This window comes from Alosa pseudoharengus, unplaced genomic scaffold (assembly GCF_046254945.1).
Source record: "Alosa pseudoharengus isolate Yale_2024_CS ecotype anadromous, Long Island Sound unplaced genomic scaffold, YU_APseudo_1.1 YU_APseudo_1.1_scf_26, whole genome shotgun sequence".
NCBI classification, from domain to species: Eukaryota; Metazoa; Chordata; class Actinopteri; order Clupeiformes; family Clupeidae; genus Alosa; species Alosa pseudoharengus.
In genome coordinates, this window is record NW_027468701.1 from 1,229,141 (window position 1) to 1,243,739 (window position 14,599).

The window sequence follows — 14,599 nt, forward strand, 5'->3', positions numbered from 1 at the left end:
GGGGGGCCTTGTCGTGGAAAAGTTTGGTAACCCCTGGTCTATAGTATACTACTTAAACGGCACCGACAATCAAAAAATCCAGTGGAAACTAGATGGCAGAAGTGTGTAGGCCAATCTGCCCACCAGCTTTTTCTACTTCGCTACCTACAGATGTTTTACTGGTATGATATTTCGAAACGCCATGTTATTTCCCATAGACAATCGACGCCCGGAAATTGGATGGATACGGAAGTTACGGAGGCGGGACTTATTCTGGAGAGGTCTATGTTTGAAATAAATGTCATAGAACAAAATCATTGGGTATAGACTTGTATTTTATAAGTTAGTGAAAATGAGTTGATCAGGCTAGTTGAGTTTCAGTAAACATAACAGCTAATGTCAGGATGAGCAGGAGACTAGGCTACCATAACTCCTCAAATTATGCACGGGATTGATTATATTTATAGCCGGACAAATAAAGGCCAGTCCCCAAATACAAGACGGGGTAATAATTGCCCAGTAGGGCTATCAGTCCACCAGCACTAGAAGACATTATTTCGATTTAATTCAATGAAATAAGACCTCTTCTTAATATTTTATTAAATTGTTGTGTGAAAAATGAAGATGTGTGGTAGTGACATTTTTCACCAAAACGCCAGCGACACATCCTTTCTACACTCACACACGCACAGACACTCCCATTGAAACGCAAGCGCACTCGCACACACACATAGACCCAGACACCTGTTAGCATCTCCTACACACCTTATTCAAACTTTTGCCTTTTAGCGCGGCTATCACGAAAATGCACACGTCACAAACGCACACATTTCTCAGTTAAAACATGTACTTACCATCGCTGCGAGCAGCGCAGGTACCAGTTGTCTCATCCCATATTCCACTCGCAACACAATAGTTCACCGCACTACAAACTACAAAGTTTCCGCTAGAAAAAAATGGTGCCGGTCAAAGTGACCTTTTGATGATATGCCGGTCAAATATCCTATTATCCCTTCTTAATTAGTCAAATTTAGGAAAACTGGAGACAGGCTATGTAGCTTAAAGAATGACATAATCAGGCTGTATAGAAGGCAACATGTTCATTAGCCCAACTTAAACATGCCTAACAAGATCTAGCCAGTATCTTTTCATGGACAGCAAGAGTCCGCTTCGTTCGTTGTTTTAAAAAGGCTACGTTGTTTGTTGCTGCTACCCACGTTATCTCCAGTGGTGACTGTTTAACTTACACAGATGCGCACACACAAGAATGAGCGCTCACACCACTACCCCCTAATGCTATGCCTCTTTATTTGATAACAATAAATTAAGAAATGTTTCCTATTCTGGGAAATGTTTAGGTTTTTTTTTCTTTCGGCCGCGGTTCAATGATACCGTTTAATTGTGCCAGAAATTATCCGCGCACCAGTAATCGCCTCGTCGAGGAGGCCCTAACCCTGCAGATCATAGACAGAGAACGCATAGGCCTACTGTATGCTTTGGGTAAAGAACACTTTGCATGTCCAGTGTACACGGAGAATGACAGTGTCTTGGAGCGGCCGCACCCCCCGCAACTCCACTTCCAATGTCACTGATTCTGACAGATACGCCCGACACTTCTGCTTTTTATCTGGTAGGGGTGAAACGGTTCATGTATTCGTATTGAACCGAAACGGTACGGGCGTCACGGTTCGGTGCATGAATTTACACGGAGAATACACGGTATAAAAATACATAAAACTCGTGTGCGGATTAATTAATGTCATGCGCAATTACTGTTAAGTAGCGAGAGTTACGGGAGTTCTTTAGCGACACCTAACGCTAATCTGTAGGTCGTCAGTCGAGTCCGTCAGTCATTAGCAGCACTAAGGTTAGACCCACAAGAGTTAGAGGATCTGCTGGTCTCTTTAAGATCGCAAGTTTGAGAACTTCAGTTACAGTAACGTTAGTACAGGCGAAAGAGTGGTGGATAAGATGAAACTGTGTGTCGGCGTTGTTCAGCAGTTGTTGGGTATGTGAGTGGAAAAAATGCTACACATATTCGAAGCCATCACCCAGATGATGTAGGCTACCAATCACTGAAACGAGGGGGAAAAAAAACTTCCCCTGCGCTTCAGCAGCCTTTGGATACACATACAAATAGGGCCAAAACCTATGGCTTAAATTAAATGATTTCGTAATGACAGAAAGCTATGTAAATCGCGTGGTAATTACCTTTATGTTGGGGTAACTTGTAACTTCTCACATGAGGAGCTGGTAGTGTTAAGTGCATAGACAGTAAAATAAAGTGACAACGCTAACCAGGCTAATAAACAAACCATGCTACGGTGAGTTAACGTCAAAGGGCAAAGTCACGTGACTTCTAGTTGTAGTCTGTTTATGAAATGAAAGGAGCAATTTCGTTTTTTAAAAAAAGGCAAAATAGTGTAATATTTTCACAGTTAGTAGGCTAGATTATTACTTTACACACAATGAAAAATATTGAGGCAAATTGTAGACCCTTCCATATACAACTAAACACAGATGTTGAAGGTCTTGCTTAAGTGGATTTTTAAAAATCATTTTTCTATGTAATTTGCACTTTCAGAAATAAGAGATACTGTAGGCCTATTTTCAGTTTTATAGCTGATTGTCTTATTTTGTTTACAAGTTACAGATGGAGTCTGGGTACTTATTGTACTGTTTAGCCTACATCTTACACACTTCAGGCTGTTGCAGATAGCTCAGGGAAGAGACTGTATGACACTAGATGGTACAGCCTGAGACATGCTTTCTGCATTTTTGTTTTGCTTTTCCCTCCATTGTACCGAACTCGTACCGAACCGTGATGTCCGAACCGAGGTATGAACCGAACCGTGACTTCTGTGTACCGTTACACCCCTATTATCTGGTGGTGGTGGAGTTGACCGGACATATGAGGCTTCAGACGTTACCAATTTATCATCATCTATCGCGTCTGGCCTCTGAAAAAACTTTTAAGGCTCTGCCTGGGCCTGGCCATGTTTGAACCGCCTCACTCATTTGTTCGTATTTAACATGGACGTTTTAAGCGTGCTCTCCCTATTTGAAATGCAGCAGGCATAGTGTTGTTTAATAGCTTACTTTTCAAACGGTAGAGCCTGTTCATTTAAAAACATAGCCAGAGGACGTATAATATAGGTTTACCTATTAAGGCTTATTCTCAAATTCAGATTGCGTTAGGGGACGGGATTATTAGCCAATTTCAATCGGACAATTTGACCGGAGAGATTTAATTTTGTCGAACATTTCATTTTTTTTCCGCCCAATGTCCGGTAATTACCGGACAACGGAAACCCTGCTACAAACAAACATTTCTCACTCACCGCTGCCAATGGGTGTTCCATCGGAATGGCCCGTGGGGAAACCGGAGCCCTTGCGGAACCAATGTTCTTAACCACTGTCCGGTTCAGTGGTGCGAACTTTGATCAAAGATTGTTAAGGCGGAGCAAGATACTTTGTCGTAGTTCATGTCTATGGGCGTGAAATGGGGATCGAATCCTGTCTGCATAAAGAGGCGTGCCGATGACGTATTGACGAGCGTAAGTTGCAACCGGCCAACAGCAGCGGCATAAATAACCGGCACACACCTGATATAAGGTTGATTTTCTCCAGACTGGATTGCTCAAAAATGCTAAAAATGTACCTGAAATGTTCAGAAGGGTTTGAGGATCATGAAAATGTGCCCGAAATTCACATTCCTAACTCTATAGAACCAAGACCTTAGCATATGTGATGAAATGAGCTATGCCCATAGACTTCAATGGAGCAGTCGCTGCCTCTGCTCTGCATAAAGGGGGATTTTGACCCCCCCCCCTCGTGCGATCCGGGTTCCCGGAAGTGGCTCCTGATGAAATATCTTGCGCCGCCTTAACAATCTTTGCTTTGATTGTCATGGTGATGTAATATGTGAGTAATTATTGTTTTGTAGCTTTATTTCATGCATATACTGAGTAAATGTGGGATGTATGTTTTCTACTTTTTAAAAGCTATTTTCTGGGGATATTGTGGTAATTTATATGTACTTCTAAATGTATGTTTTTAAAGGTTTTTGTAATGCCATTTTCTGATTAGTTTAGTGTCTGTCCAATCACTGCTCTCTGGTAGATTGTGAGCCCTTCAAAAGGGCAGGGGTTTTCATTTGGGGAGAGAGAGAGCCAGGGGAAAACACGCTTGCTGTGAAGCTGTGCAGAGAAGTAAGTGCAAGGGAAAGTGCTATTGTGATAGTTATCTAAACAGTCTTTTGTTGTAGTTATATTTGTGTTGCCTGATTGAGGCCGGTTTTGTTTTCCGTTTATCCTCAGTTTTTGTTTTCTCTTTTGTTAATCACTACTACTGCACTGTAAATAAAACTCGCACCCGCTTCACTTTAGTTTTGAGTTGCCTAGTCGTTCTTCTTGCGGTCATCCTGATATGAGAGAGGGGTGGGCAAGCCTCAATCTCACATGTGGGTTGGATTAATACTGTTGGCAAAGAAAGTCGTTTTCATATACCATGGGACTCCAACACATGCTTTCACACTCATTCGCTTGCCGCCCCCTTCAAGCTGATTGGCATTCCAGCCTACAAATTTAATAAAAAGTAGGCTAAATCATGCATAATTAAACAATAACTCAATTTAGGCTACTTGGCTCCATAAAAAGGTTTCCACTACAGCACAGCCCCTGTTCAATGAACGGCTGCCTTGTCTCACAATAAACAGCGGTGGAATCCCGACACTTTTTCAACTGCATGAAACGTAATAGTGAACCATCAAATACCTCCTAGATTTCAGTGCCCATCAGTCCCAACATTTAGAAATATAATCAAACAGTCCAAAAGTAAATTAAATCCCAAACCAAACCGAAAATTTTATGCTTTTGATAGCGTACCGGTATGCCACTCCAAACGCCTCGAATACCAGCCTGCACCAAATAAAGGTGCTGTGATTTGCACAGCCTAAGTAGGCTAAATAAAAGACCCCAGCCATAATTTGAGGATTTACACTAAGTAGCTTGGATTATTTTATGATGGTTGTTAGACAAACTGGCTTCAGATATCCAACTGAGTGAATATGAGATTGTGCAGTCTTACATGGCTGTGGTTAGTGGTGTGATGCTGTTAATGAGGAGTTTTACATAGCCAGCGCAAACCTATAGGTTATTATTTATTTAGCAGTACCTATAAGGCTTTTTTCCCTTATCAAAAGTGAGGGGGACGACGGCCGTCTCTTCAGCACTGCGGGGGACATCCCCCACGTCCCCTGTGCCGCCGGTGCGCCTGCACAGACTAGAACACTGGATTTACAGGCATAGTTATCAACGGGCTAAAATCATATCTACAAGAAAGGAGCTTCTTTGTTGCCATCAGAAACTGTACCTCAACACCAACGTCCTTGACCTGTGGTGTTCCCCAGGAGTCGATTGTGTTTCGATTCTGGGGCTAACTTCAGCTTTGTGTGATTAGATAACTTTACTCTTACTTATGCCCATAGATAACTCTACTGGCAAATGGCATACCGGCATGTTTTCTCTCTTGTACTCACTCAAAATGCATGCTATGTCCTCACAATCCCTCTCAACAATGCTTGATATGGGAAATTGCTAAACATTTCAATAATAACAGACATTCATGTGTAAGCTATGCAGCTGAATTAGTGTTTTACCCTTGAGTAGTTTAACTGAGATGAGATTTTTTTTTTTTTGTTAAAGCAAAAAATATTGGGTGGGATAAACATGACTGTTTTGAATATTGGATGAGATACAGTCATGTGACAAAGTTAGCACACAGTTAATCATGATTAATTGCTGAATTCCTATAGTTAATCACGATTAATCACATATTTTATCATATGATTAAAATTCTATTATTTTGCATTTCTGAACTTTCCAGGAGTCCATATTAACAATATAAAGCAACTATTGTGTATCTTGATTGGGATTCAAATGAAAGCAAGTTACATAATTAAAGAAGCCCTATGCAGGTCTGGTTATTCTTTTGCTGTTTCTGGGTTTTCGCCGGATTTGGGCTCGCATAGCTCCCCCTGCAGCTTCGGTAGCAAGTGACTGCTACGCTAAACCCCCACTAAACACATACAGGGCTCACAATAAAACGGTCGAGCAAACACATTGTTCAAGAGACTATCAAACCACCTTACAAAAACAAAGTTCACCCAAGGTTGGGCTACTTACAATTTCAACAGCAACCAAGCCAAGTCAGAGTCCGTTTTGCAGTTTTCTTAAAAAACTACAATCTGACTACATTTTCGAGGCGCGATTGGATACTTCCGCTGAGTCACATCCGGATTTACCTGGTCCGGGTTCAGAAAGTTGCATATTCGTTTTTTCCGCGGAGAAGCGATAGGGGGAGACAAAGCACCCACCAAACAACCCAGAAAGTGTTGTAGAACCATCAGAACGACTCTCAACCTGCATAATTAAGTTAATTTTTGCTAAAATTGTTTGCTTCTTTAATTGAACTTAGGTCTATTTGATTATTTCAAATCAAATTTCAAAAGATGTGCAGCAGACCTGAGGCAAAACAATATATTCTTCAGAAATATATAAACTGAAATAAATGCTACCGCAGAAGTGCATGCACAAAATGTAGGCCTACAAACATTATAAAGGGCATAACAAACAGAAAATACTATATTCATACTATTTTCATTATCTTTGAGTTCAGCTGAAAATAAGGAACTTTTCGACATGAGTGCACTGCCATTTTATAGGCCTACAGTCTATGGTGCACTGTCACTTGCCACACACATCAGCGCCGACGTTTTCAACAGGCAAACACTGGATGAACAATGGATTTTATGGAGCAGCGTCGACCAAATATAACTGAATCGTGATTTACGGCAGCAAAGTGCGATGCTGGTGTGCGGAGTTGTATTGAAAAGAATGGAATCTAATGTAAATGAATGTCGAAAGCAGAGTGCATCGCACTCATGTCGGCATCGGTGTCCACAGCAATTTAAAACACCAGCCGACCAGGAGTTAAGAACTGCGTTGGTGTTTATTATCTCCATGACTACAGGAGGAGGACTAGGAGGAAGTAAAGTTCTTAGAATATTTGCTAGGAAGTGTCTGGCAGTTGGAGGACAAGGAATGGTGCATCAAAAGCCAAAGAGTCAAAATAGTAGCAGCCGAAGAGGATTGTTGATAACAGAACAAATGATGGTGAAAAAATCTTTGGCGGCACGCGATTAATGCGTCAGCCTAGGCTACTACTCTTTGGCCGGCTCGTAAGCCCAAACAAGTGTGTGCAGCATGCCTTTACGTAGCCTACTAACGGCGCATCATCATAAAGATACATTTAATCTGCATCACGCCCCATTTTAGCGGAAAACAAGTTAACATTATATCATTGATTCCAATGGGAAAGACAGCTAGTAATTACACGTTGACGTTACATCTAGTTATTACACGGCTCTTCATAATGCTGCAGAATGCTCCATTCACTTGAAAGGGCCTTCCCAACATTCGGCGGTCTGCTAATTCTGAATAACAGAATGTTGCCATTAGGCTATTTAACGGCCTAAGGCCTAATTTAGCACCCCCCCCCCTTCTTTTTGCGTGGAAGCGACAATTACCTTTCAATCATTAAAATTATTGTTAAATATTATAATCAATAATATTTGTTGCCGGAGTTGATTGCTTTAGTGGGTAGCTGTGTAATAAGCGGGATAATGTAAAGAACGCCCGGTCATTGTCGGGAAATGGGTCCCTTCAGGGCGGAACAAGACCCCTTCGCTGTGCGTCGGGGTCCGGTCCGCCCTGTCGGGACCTATTTCCTGACAATGACCGGCGTTCTGTACATTATCCCTTACTTATTAATTCACAGGACATTCAGTAATTTTACTAACACGGCAGTTATGAAGAATTATGTGTATGTAACTTACTCATGTTGAAACTATGTACATTACCAACCTAATTCGTTTGCAATACCCCAATGTTGAGAACAAATTTAGCAGGTAGCTACACTTACCATAATATCCCATGCAAAATGGTTAGCTTGCTAGCTAGCTAACTGTGGAACTTCAGTATAACATAGCCAATTCTCACCTAGTTGTAGGAAATAGGCTACGTTCATATTACAAGTGATAGAATGAATGTGTGACTTATGTTTAGTTGATGTTATGACATGTAAAGTTAAGCTTGCCGAACTTAGTTATAGTCAGCCACGGGCAGTTTGATTGTGCCTACTTTCGTGACACTCCTAAAGTGGAAAGAGCAATAAATAGGAACATAATAATAATAATAATAATACATTTACATATTTAAAAACGCCTTTCAGGACACCCAAGGTCGCTTCACAGATAAAACAAATAGAAGGAAAATATATATTAATATCAATAATGGTCACATTAATCCCATAATATATATATATATTAATATCAATAATGGTCACATTAATCCCATAAACACACAGATAACTCTTATACCAACCTTATTTTGTGCCTTTTATTCACGTTTGTTTCTAGATTTAATAAGTATAAGCCCTTTTCGCTCCCCACTTCGATGCAGCATAGGTTTCCATTATATCAGCACATACAACGTTCCATTCCATAGAGAGCCGAAGTCACGCCCATTCCATTAGCCACCATGGGACCTATTTTTCAAAACATTTTGAACAGCAGCCTATGGCTATGGCAGAATTATTTTCTGGTCCCGGTTGAAAAGACAATGGGTAAATGGTTAACCCAATAATTTTCAGTGTCCCGCCGGTGAGACGGGACTCTTGGGAATCCAAAAATGACAACTTTTTTCATGTACAATATGTATAGTGCTTTACATTCTCAGATTAATTTTATTATGTCTCAATTAAATTTGATCCAAATGCCCTCCTCCCCCTCCTCCGCTTTTGGTGCTACCCTGACTTCTGGCTGCAGTGAAGCTGCAGCACAATAAGTAGATGCAACATATTGGGTACTGAAATATTTACAAGAATCCATAGAAATTGAATCTTCATGTTGTATTATCCAATGTTAGTTGTACAGATGTATAGTCTATCTTATACACACTCATTGAACCAACAAAGTAAATGCAAAAACAGAGACTGTAATTATTCCATATTTTGTGTAGTCAGTCTATATCAGAACACATGACATACAATCTATATAGTCCACAAAAAACCTCAAAGTGTTACCTTTCATTTGAGACCAGGATTATGCTTCTACACAAAGGGGTTCATGTGCAGTAAGCATGTGATTGTCAGTATGCATTTTGGATTACAAAAAGTCCTATGGGGAGTATCCATAGGCATTTTACAAAACGCATGGGCATACCTTGGCAAATAATAGTCTAAAGCACTCATATTTTCATTCTATATTGATCTACTTTTGCACACAGCTTCACAAGACCTGGTGCTAGGGCTCAGTTGTGTTTCTAAGGGATATCAAGTGACCTAGAGGGCTGAAATGTGGTCAGTTCAGAGATGCTTGTAATCCGGCAGAAAGAAAAAACTATATTCTAGCCTCTGTAACTCTTTGTCAGTAGCCTACATCACACAGTTATTTTGACTGTTTCCTACGAAAACTACAGGTTCTCAGCTTTCTATAGAGGTCCAGCATTTGATGGTTGACCCCAAAAGAGGTGGGAACAATGCCGTTGTAAATGGGCACAGTGCAATTTCAGGCAAAAATATTTTTACTTAGATCAATCAGGTAAATTGTATTCGTCCATAGACTGTACATAAGATACTGTTAAGTGACATAGCAGGCAGCAAGATGTAACTGTAAACTAGCATAACAGCTAATCTTATAGTTTCATTACGTTGGTGACGTACATCGTTAGAGACGAGAGATGTTGTCCACTGAGCGGATTCGCACAAAACCAACTAACTTTTTAAGTCTATCGAACAACAGTACTTTCTTGACGTGAAAAATTATTGTTTAAATTCACACACATCATATGTGAAATTCGTGGCACAATTCAAACGGGACCAAAAAATAATTGTTATCTCTCCATTAACTCCCGTTCATATTTTTTTGAAAGGTAGGTCCCATGGACCGGAAGTAGAAGGGCGTGACTTCGGCTCTCTATTCATCAGTGCGTATTGTTTAGTTTCCGGTCTAGCTAGATCCGGTGTGGTGTTGTAGTTGTTCTAACGTTACTAGTTGTTGCAACAGCATGTGAAAAAAACTACAAAGTTTGTTACACCAAAAAGAACGTTAATCTTGCAATAAAAAAACTGACACCGTTAAAATACACAGGTTTCCCGTTTACCAACAAAACTAGATGCGCACGCAGCCGTGGGGCAACGTTATAAACTTAACCTAAATAGTCGGCTGCTGTAAGCTACAATCGGAATTTTTTGTATACCCCTGTTGTCTCAATGATAATAACATCTCATTTCAGACTATATTTCAGAGTTTGCCGTTCATTTGCATTATTAATATAACATCGTATTTTATCACTTTTGGAAGACATGCATTCCGTTAGGGATATTGAACATAATTGAACATTCTCTAACAATCGTGATTTCAAATTGGTGCAGTTTTCAGCACAAAAACTAATGTTATTCTTTTCATGGACAGCACTGCTCTATGCTGTTCTGTGGTGCTTTCTGCCTCTTAGTTTTTGTGACGTTGCATAGAAATCCATGTATAGGTTTACGTTACAAAGCACCAAGCAACAAGGGGGTTGAGTCTGAATGACCCTGAGTTTTAGACACTGAGTTCTTGAAGTTTAGAAATATTTTCGTAATAAAAATGGTCATTTAACCAATAAAGGCTGAAAACATGTAGGCTACATGCAACCCAGCATAAGACTATTGTAACGTTTTCAGGTTTCAGGACACAGAGCTTCGTTCAATGCAAGCTTTATTCAGGATCGAGGGCAGAGACACAGACACAAAACACAATACACATGGAGCAGGTCAAGTACACACACACGCTACACATACAGGGGTGGACGCAGCCCCCCACACAAAGAGGATCACACACGAGGGAGAACTAAAAGGGAAACATGTTACAATAAAGACGCTAACATTAGACTTATAACTAAGGAGAAATACAGACATAAACCCCAAATGTTCGCTACCGCATCCCAGCATGCCCTGCGTGGGAGTTTGCAACGCAATGTCTTGTGCGCCGACGTTACACTATTATATTGGCAAATCATTGAACACCATTCACACATTCAATACATTGACATTGTATTCTGCACAGTCTCTACACGTGGAGCGCTAATGTGTCTACTGTAAATCCTTCAAATCATGTGTGAAAGTCATTAGGCTGGAAGCGTTAATGTGTCTATTAAGCTTATTAGCCTAGGCCTACTTTCAATAGGCCTACTGTACAGCCTGAGAGGGACAACATAGCCTACTGTAGAGTAAACAATCAGTTTACTTAGTTACATTTGTTTAGTTCAATCCAGTTTTCTACCCTATCTATCTCCATAATATGCTTGTAGAAAGACAAAGTCGGGAAAGTGCTTCAGAGAAAACGTGTTTATTGAAATAATGAACATTCTATTACACGCTAACGTTAAAGCCAGAGAATGTCTAATAGGAAACATAGTTTGATGACATGAATGACTCAAATACCAAAAACCAAAACACTTACCTTGTCTGTTATTGGAGAAATGTGCCTCTGAAGGAGAGTTTTACGAGCAAGTAAAGTATCACGGCAGGCGAAAACGTCCAAATCATTCAGAAGATTCACAGCTCCAGTGGGAGAAAGATTGTGGTGGTTGATTGCTTTCAGCTGCCGGTCACGTCATAATGCTTAAAGTTGCAGCCACGGTGGTCAATGTTAACTCTATGGGAATGTCTTGCTCTTTTATCTTAAATATCTCAAAAAGTATAAAGTTCACAAATATGAAAAATACATTGTACGATTGTCCGTTACAAGAGCTTTGTAGGAGAATGAGGTCAGACGGTTCAGTGGTTTCAGTCGCATTAAATGATGAATTTGGTCGGAAGAAGAATAATTATAAGAACAGTGATAATAGTCCATTGCATTTACATGCAATGCAATAAGAAGAAGCAGCCAGGATATTTCAAGATAGTGGATTCCATCCACTATAATAAAGATGTTTCCATTATTTAAACATTATTTAAAAAGGATAAAAACGATTCTTTTTTGATTCCATGTTTGTACCACATTGTCTTACAACCTTTTGGCATGTGGCAGTGTCATTTTCAATCAGAACAAACATATACATCAATTACAACATTACATCAATATTTGCCAGGGGTATGAATAATTTTGTTCTTAACCCTCCTGTTGCTACTAGCAACTAGGTTTCTGCTGGAAGTGGTGTTGGTGGGTGGCCAGTAGGTGGCACTCTTCCCTCTGGCAAAAAGATCCATCCCAATGCCCCAGTGCAGTGACGGGGACACTGCACTGTAGGAGATGCCGTCCTTTGGATGAGACGTTAAACCGAGGTCCTGACTCACTGTGGTCATTAAAGATCCCATGGCACTTATCGCAAAGAGTAGGGGGTTCCCCGGTGTCCTGGCTAAATTCCCAACCTGGCTCATTCAATCTGTCTCCCTAATCATCCCCCACTGTAATTGGCTCATTCACTCCCTCACTCTCCACCTCAAGCTGGTGTGTGGTGAGCGTTCTGGTGCATAATGGCTGCCATGCATCACCCAGGTGGGTGCTACACATTGGTGGTGGTTACTAGTGAGGTCCCCCATTCCAATTGACGCGCTTTGAGTGTCGAGAAAAGCGCTATATAAATGTAATGTGTTGTTGTGTTCGCGGTCAAATGTGACCGATTGACAATTATTTTCTCTTAAAAATATTGTTAACTCATTCTGACTACCTTGAGGCTCCTTTACTTTATTACCACAGGGCATCTGAACACAAAACAAATTCTGATCTGACAATTTGAGTGTTTTATTTAAGTTTAGAACACCCATGTGTATTTCCGGTCAAAAATGACCGGCCATTAGAAATGAATGGGTGAGAAAATGGTTAGTGTATAAAATTGGGTCCAGGCACAAATTTATTGATCAGATGGACTGTATACAGTATGTGCTTCTGTACATTAAAACACACACACAAACATACCCTCACTCCCCCTCTTTACTTATATGCCAGCCCCAACTGGAAACTTTCCCCAATAGAATCCCCTTTGTGACTTGCATGAGCTCAGGTCAGTGAGGCCTGCTGGCCATAAATAGCAAATGTAAGTTCAAAACTATTTATATCCAATAGAACATGAAGTTGATGCAAAGGTCTATCACAACATTAGATGATAATATGTGTGCTACTATGGATTTATAACAAGTTATAATGCACCGGTCATTTTTGACCGGGAACACAAAACTCGTAAACATAAAACGAACACAACAGGAGGGTTAACTGTAACTATAATAATACTATAGCCTAAATGGTGGCAGGGCTCCAGAGTGCGACCAATTTGGTCGCATATGCGACCGAAATTTTTAAAAGTGCGACTGAAAAAAATGTGCGGTCGCACTGGTGCACCTGACGTTGCTCAGGCGAAGACATACATTTATTTCGCAAGTGCAGCATCTCTCTGTGTTCTCCTCTGGTTATCCTGATTGTATCGTGGTCTAAACCAATAAGAGACAGAGCTCAGGCGGGTCCTTACCTCTGATTGGCTGTGGTCATTTTCACTGCTCTAAGTTGTTGTCAGCTCAAAAAATGTGCGAGACCTGAGCAGAGAACTGAAACGATTAAAGAAAATAAACGCGACAAATACGTGAATATGAAGAGAGGTAGAGATATTGAAACATTCTTCGTTAAGAAAACAAAGCCGACTCCTAGCCCTACTGTCACTCCATGCAGCCAAGACTCGACCTTAGCCTCGGTCCCTAGGAGGATGGCAAGCCCAGGTCCTTCCACAGCAGACTCGGAACCAGAGGAGACTGAGGTAGAGCCCGGCAACGGGAATGAAAGGAAAAAGCCCAAAACATATTCTTTCCGGAAAGAATGGTTAAATCGATTTCCCTGGCTAAGGTACAGTAAAGAACATAACTCAATGCACTGTATATACAGTCGGGAGTGCGGGCAGACTATGGCCGGGAAATGTGCATTCATTGAAGGGTCGACAACGTTTCGAATCGAAACGTTTGAAAAAGCACAATGAGTCCAAAAAGCACACTACATTCCCTGACAAGTGTGTACATAACGTAGCCCCTCTCCCAGCTGCATTTGAGCGTCAGGCTGTATTAATCAGGTCCTCGGAGGAATCAGAAATTATCACAAAATTCAATATACAACAAAATACAACATTGCCAAGGAGGTAATGCCGTTCAACAAATTTAAGTCAGAGATAATTCTAATGAAGAAGAATGGCTTAAATGTCAACCCAACCTACAGCAATGACACTGCATGTGCCAAATTTATTGGTGTAATAGCCGACACAATGAAAAATAAGACAGTTCAGTTCACTGAAGCACTTTAAGCACAAACACTTTTATTTGGAAATGTTTTATTTTGCTTAAATGTTTCAATTTGAAATGTTTAATTTAAGCTCAATGTAGCTTAAATCTTTATATTCTTATATGTATTCTATAATCTATTCAATATATGTAGCCTATATATTGTGTTTCAAATAAAGACAAGCTTTTTCTACACCTAATTGTTGTTAAAAAAAAAACATTCACATTATATGAAAGGAGAGGGATAAAAAAGGTGACC

General features: G+C 40.4%; 1 protein-coding gene across 6 annotated transcripts in view; it reads left to right on the top strand.

Annotated features, from left to right (window-relative positions):
* Window positions 1–14,599, top strand: part of LOC143099259 (inactive carboxypeptidase-like protein X2) — a 386,609-nt gene that overhangs the window by 212,575 nt on the left and 159,435 nt on the right. The window lies entirely within an intron of this gene.